Below are 7,425 nucleotides of genomic sequence, written 5' to 3' on the forward strand. Positions count from 1 at the left end.
TTGTGAATAATGAAAAAGAACAAATTTCAAAAACATCATCAAAATTTCAAAATAAAAACACTCAAACAACTTCGCATTTTCATAAACAAATAAATTCTGTTGACAAAGTTCCATATATTCGCAAATATGACAACAATAGAAAATTTGAGAATTCGCAAAAATTTGCAAATAATCAAAAGTTTCCAAATGTTGACAAATTCATGAATAATTCATCAAGTTTGAAGAACTCAACTCAAGTAAAAGCGAAATTTTCACCACAACAACCAAATTTTCCAAATCCTTCAATATCAACACAAACCAAAGTTTCATACATCAAAGGAAAGTCTGATGTAAGTATGATCAATCATTGGTTTGAAGGGAAAGGAAAGAAATATCAAAGTGCAAAATTTTCAGAACAACAAATCAAAAGTGCATTTGATAAGTTCACAAATAATTCTTCAACTGCTAGTACATCATCCCATAATTCGCAAGTTCCAGTTCAAAAATGGAAACCAGTTATCAAAAATGCGAATGTTGTGAAGGATAAGATTACAATCAATGAGAATCCAAAATTATTGAATGACTATATTTCAATATCTAGAACTGATGATGCTGATATAATGGATTCTGTTACAAGCAAAGTGAAAACATGGTTTTTAAGTTCCAAAAAGTTGTTTAATTCTACTAATGATGGACCCAATAAGTCTTGGGTTCCTAATTTTTTTCAATAAATGCAGGTGATATGTGATGAGCAATATGATACAAAATGGTATATTGATAGTGGTTGCTCTCTTCATATGACTGGAAGAAAGGAAAATTTGCGAGATTACCGAAGCTTGGAAAATGCTGGAGTTGTCAAATTTGGAAATAATCACAAGTGTCAAGTAAAAGGATATTGGAAAGTCACAAATGGAAATTTCACAGTAAACAGAGTTGCTTATGTTGAAGGACTTCAACACAATTTGATAAGTGTATCACAACTTGTTGTGGGTACTGGAAATCAAGTAGTGTTTAATGAAGAAGGAAGTATCCTCTCAAATGCAATGACAAATGAAATACTTCTGGAATCCAAAAGATATGGTGATATGTTTACACTGGACATCAAACCAATTGTGGGAAAATCAGCTGTGTGTTTACTATCAAAAGCATCCAATGTTCTCAGCTGGCTTTGGCATAGAAGATTGTCACATTTGAACTTTTGAAATATAAATACACTTGTAACTGAAGATTTAGTTCGAGGGTTACCAGTATTAAAATTTGACAATGATTTTTTGTGTGCAGCTTGCGAACAAGGAAAACAACATCGAAAAGGTCATCCGATTATCATAGATTCAAAGATAGTAGATCCATTGGAACTTCTTCACATTGATCTATGTGGACCATAAACTATTGCAACAATAAATAAAAAGCGGTATATTTTAGTTGTTGTAGATGATTTCTCTAGATTCACATGGGTATTTTTTTTCAGGTTGAAATCTGAAGTTGCTCAGACGATGATTGATTTTATCAAAAAGATTGAAATTAGTCTGAAGAAGAAAGTACGAAAAATTAGTGATAATGGTTCGGAGTTTAAAAATCAAACTCTTGACAATTTTCTCACAAACAAAGGTATTTCGCATAATTTCTCATCACCATATACTCCACAACAAAATGGTGTAGTTGAAAGAAGAAATCGATCTCTATGCGAAGCTGCCAGAACCATGCTAACATATGCGAATCTACCTCAATATCTTTGGGCAAAAGCTGTGTCCACAACATGTTTTACTCAGAATCGATCATACATTCACAGAAGATTCAATGTTACTCCATATGAAATAATCAATAATCGGAAACCTAATGTAAAATTCTTTCATGTTTTTGGTTGCAGGTGCTTCATTATGAATCTCAAAGATAATTTGTCAAAGTTTCATGCAAAAGCTGATGAAGGCATTTTCTTAGGATATTCACAGAATTCAGTTGCATACAGAGTGCTTAATAAACGAACAAAAAAAAATTGAAGAAACTTTCAATTTAACATTTGACGATTACTATCTTAAACAAATTGATAGTAAATTTGATCAGAAACCAATACTTGTGGATTCAAATACTCAAATTGATAATTCTGAAATTAATGATTTTGATTATGATTTAATTTTTGGAATTCCTGATAGGGCAATTGATGCAGAAAATAATGCTCCTGATAATCACACATCAGAATCCTCAAAACATACTGATGAATCAACAATCACTACAACGTCGATAACTTGTGAAAGCACACCAAATGGTCATATGGAGGAGGAACACACAAGTGTCCATGCAGATTATACACTAACTTTTGAGGGGGAGCATTCACAACATCAACAAGAACATCAAGTTGAGGGGGAGCATTCACAACATCAACAAGAACATCAAGTTGAGGGGGAGCATTCGCAAAATCAACATGAACATAGTTTTGAGGGGGAGTATCCAAATACAGATCATGTTGAGAGAGAGCATGATGAAACAGAGACAAATAATCTTGATAAAAATGCAGACTTTCATGAATTTAATGATAACTTTTCTGTTGCAGGATCTGAAAATGAAGATATGCATGAAGATGCACCATTAGATTATGATCCAAATTATCCACCACTTGCGAAATGGACAAGAAATCATCCACAAGAACAGGTAATTGGTAATTTACAAGAAGGTGTGTTGACTAGAGCTCAAATTCGTGCGAAAAATGAGGTACTGAATACTAACCAAGAACTTTGTATGTTTAATGTCTTTATTTCGAAAATAGAGCCAAAAACAGTCAAGAATGCTATGGAACACTCAGATTGGGTTGTTGCTATGCAATCTGAATTGGCTGAATTTGAACGAAACAAGGTTTGGAGATTAGTTTCTAAACCTTCTGATGTTTCAATTGTTGGATTAAAATGGATTTTTAAAAACAAAACCGACAAAGATGGCAATATTATTCGAAATAAAGCAAGACTAGTGGTTAAAGGTTATTCACAACAAGAAGGCATTGATTATGAAGAAACATTTGCACATGTTGCAAGACTTGAAGCAATTCGCATATTTTTAGCTTATGCAGCTCACAAAGATTTTGATGTTTATCAAATGGATGTTAAATGTGCATTCTTAAATGGAAAACTCGAAGAAACAGTGTATGTTGAACAACCACCAAGTTTTGTAAACATTGAGCATCCTGATCATGTTTATCTTTTAGATAAAGCTGTATATGGGTTAAAACAAGAACCAAGGGCCTGGTACGCAACACTTACAAATTTCTTGAAACAATCTAAATTTAAACAAGGATCAGTCGACCCCACATTATTTCGCAAGAAATTTGGGTGTCACTTGAATTTGAAAATTTAATGAAAAGTCAGTTTGAAATGAGCATGATGGGAAAAATTAATAATTTTCTTGGTCTAAACATAAGACAGAACAGGCAAGGAATCTTCATCAATCAAGAAAAATATACAAAGAACTTGCTTGAAAAGTTTGGAATGCTTAATAACACGAAGCTCAGAGTCCCTATGGCAGTAGGAACACGACTAACTCCTTCGTTAGACACTCCTGCTATTGATTTAACATTGTATCGTAGCATGATAGGGTCTTTAATGTACTTAACAGCGAGTAGACCTGATATTATGTTTTCGGTTTGTTGTTGTGCTAGATGTCAGGCAAATCCAAGAGAACCACATTTGACGGCAGTGAAAAATATCTTTCGATATCTAAAGGGAACTGTTTCTTTAGGACTTTGGTATCCTGCGAAAACAGGATTTTTCATTCAAGCTTTTTCGGATTTTAATTTAGGAGGATGTACATTGGATAGAAAAAGTACGACTGGTGGGTGTCAATTATTGGATGGAAAGTTGGTGAGCTGGCAATCAAAGAAACAAACTTGTGTGGCTATATCAACTGCTGAGGCAGAATACATCTCTGCGGCTGCTTGCACTTCGCAAATTATATGGATTCAGAGTCAACTTCGTGATTATGCAATCAACATGAAAAAGATTCCTTTGTATTGTGACTCACAAAGTGCGATTCGCATTTGTCATAATCCAGTGCAACATTCAAAGACAAAACACATTGCTCTTCGATATCATTTTATCAAAGATCATGTGGAAGATGGGAATATTGAAATTCATTTTGTCAAAACAACTGAACAACTTGCTGATATTTTTACAAAACCTCTTGATGAAAAATCATTTGTTAGAATTTTAGCAGGTTTGGGGATGCTTAATGCGAATTCAATTTCATCCACACAAGAATAAATGTTTTGTTCAGTAGATGCGTTCACGTTATTCAGAGGTTACTGTTCATTCAGAGGTTTCGCATGGCTTCGCATCCATATCATTTCACATCTGTGGTAATATCAACTTAGGTAAGTTTTACGCATATTACTTTATTTTCTTTTGAAAAATCAAAAATCCAAAAAGATTTTAATTTTTTTTTGAAAAATCAAAAATCCAAAAAGATTTTATTTTTCTTTGTTTTTTCAATTGTGTACTGAGAATTTAATGCAGGGCAAAAATGCGAAGTGGTCATACATTTTGTTTCTATGGGAAAGTATTAAATTTTTTTTAGACTAGTTAGGATGTCCCTAGAAGCATGCTGCTGTATGTAGACCCAAAGCCTCAACACGACTCTATGTGTGCAAAGAAATCCTTAATGACATTATCACATGATAATTTCTTCCCAAAAAGGCTTATATTCGCATAAGTCAACATGAGCTACCTTACTCTTCTCAAATGAGTTAAGAGTTTTCTGTTTTGTCCATTATAACAGAGGTACACTTCGATTCTCATCCACTCTTTTTAAACCAAACAATTCTTTCAATCCAAATTTTTTTTGAAAAGATTTGTCCTTGAGGTTTTTGATCAAACCAATCAAAACCTAGACAAATCACAACTCTGTGTTTATGATCTATCATCATGAGTCCGTGATGAAAGTGAAACCCAAAAATCATAAACCTTAAGGAATTGACGGGGAACTTTGTTCCAGATTTTTACGAAACCTTTGTTTCAGTATCGAAAATTTCGAAACTTCAAATCATGTTCAATTCGCATGTGTGGTCTTGATCAAATATTCCGAACCCAGAATGTTTGATTACCCAACAAGATCCAGAACAAAATTTTCTTTTGATTATGATTTCAGTGTAAGTTTCATTCGCAAATTCTTGTCATGATAAATATTTTCCAAAGCCAACTTGTCACTGACTACACTGGTCAAACAAGTAATTTCATTTACAATTTCTCACCTTATGTTAAGGTTGATATGTAATGAAATTTCAAACCAATCCAAAATGATTTTTTTTAAAAAAAATGAAGCCCTTTGATACTTTTCTACAAGTATTCGACTGTAATTCACGGGAAACTATACAAGCAGTTGATTATCTCTCTTGATAATTAACGAAGCAACCTTTGCCCGAGGTTTTACTGCATTCATGTCACATTGAATTGTTGACATCACCACATTCCAAATATCTTTGTTTCTTATCTCATTTCGTTTGGCACAATGCACACACGAAATCCTTGAGGTTCTGAGTATAACCAACTCAGACTGATGATTTCGCAAGTCTGGCATATGATTTCACTTTAAATCCCAAAAGTGAATGAGCCTTGCTTCCATGCGAAGGGTTTTACCGGTTACAATTCTATAACGGATACTTGACAGGCTGTATACTCAAAATCGTTGGTATTTTGTCCGGTTTTCAAGGAGATGTGACAGTTACTTTTTGGAATGTTGTTACCTTTTGCAGTAATGATCCGACTTTCAAGGTTCCACGTCGGATAACATTAAATGTATCCCGCTTTAATTTCAAATCAATTTTGAGCAACCTATAAAAGGGGGTTAAAGAACAATGTGTACGGTTACGCAAACAAGAACTCTCACAACACTTCCAAGATTAAACCTTGATTCGAACTTTAACTTTCTTTTTCAAAACTCTAACAATGGCAGCCACTACTTCCAACACTGATGAGGTTCTTTGTCAGTCCCTGATGAGGATTCAAAGCACTAACTACCAAGTTGATCCGAAAGTGTCTGCTTATCCAGAAGAGTTGAAGACGCTGATTGTTGCTCTGAAACGCTCATTTTTAGCAACTGCCATGTTTAGTTCATCTCCGGTTCCAATGGTATGGTTATCGCGTGCCGCTTCAACGGCTTCATACAATCACACGGTGGATGTGATTACTTTCAACCTAACCAACAACAAACGAGTTAAACTGTCAAAGAACTTGTTTGTGGAAATTCTGCAAATTCCAAACAACCCTCCGTTTATCAAACCTGTTAACTCCCAGGTTATTCATATGTTTAATGAAATGGGGCATCAACTGGAGTTGACAAAAATCAGTGATTTCAGAAAGTCTGGATTGCCATGTATGTGGAAATTTCTCTTTGGAATCTTTCTCAAATGTCTTACAGGAAGAGTAGTCGGGTTGGATAGAGGAAGAATGGAAGTATATGCCATGGTGATGGGCATATACTATGACATTAATGTCGATTATGCAACACAGCTGTGGGAGGAATTTGTAAAGAGCCTAGAAAATACAAATTCGGAGTAGGGAATCTCATGTGCAAGATACTGGAGTTTAATTCTTGAACATGTGTATGCGAAAGAAGAAATTCCGATGCTGACCAATGTTGAAGTTGCTGAATTTTCTTTATATCAATTCCCCAAAGCTGTAGAAGATGATGAAGCGATATTTACTCATGTGGCTCGTATTCCAGATGCGATGCTTCGCAAAGTTTCTACCACCCACAAAATTTTGGTGAGATATTTGCGAACTGTTAATACAGATGAGCAGACTGGAGTTTTACTCGATGTTGCTACTCCATCTAAAACAAAGAAGGTTAGCAAGAAACCTGCGAAGGGTTCATCTTCACCAACCGTACCAGCTGAAGTCATTCCAACTGCGGAACCTTCAAAGAAATCGAAGAAGGAACTCTTACCTTCCATGTCTGGGGTACTGAAGCAAATTCGCAAAGCGGAAGTGAGTAGTAAAGGTGTTACTATTCCCAATATTCCAGCGCCAGTATCTCCAACAAAGAAGCGACAAAGAGCTGAAGACGTTGCGAAAAATATGCAACGTACAATGGTGAAACGAAGGAAGATGGTGATTCGCAATGAATCATCTGAAGAAGAAATTGTCCCAGAAACTCCACCTGTCACCACTATGGTACCTATTTGTTTACCCATCATACCAACTTCGAAAATTTCTACCACTGTTTCCCAAACCAAACCACTCGAAATAGTTCTTACCAAATCAGTTACTGAGGAGGTTCCTATTTCTGATATGGTTGTCAACGTATCTGATACGGGGGCACCTATCCTAAGTGTTACACCATCAACTCAAACATCCTTACCCATTTCATTACCTGTTACCACTTTGTCTACCACTTCAAACATTTTTGATCATGCTCTTCAAAACCCATTCACCACACTTTTTCCTTCGCAATCACCTGAAAATCCTC

Source organism: Lactuca saligna, chromosome 8, assembly GCF_052625555.1.
Source record: "Lactuca saligna cultivar CGN05327 chromosome 8, ASM5262555v1, whole genome shotgun sequence".
NCBI classification, from domain to species: Eukaryota; Viridiplantae; Streptophyta; class Magnoliopsida; order Asterales; family Asteraceae; genus Lactuca; species Lactuca saligna.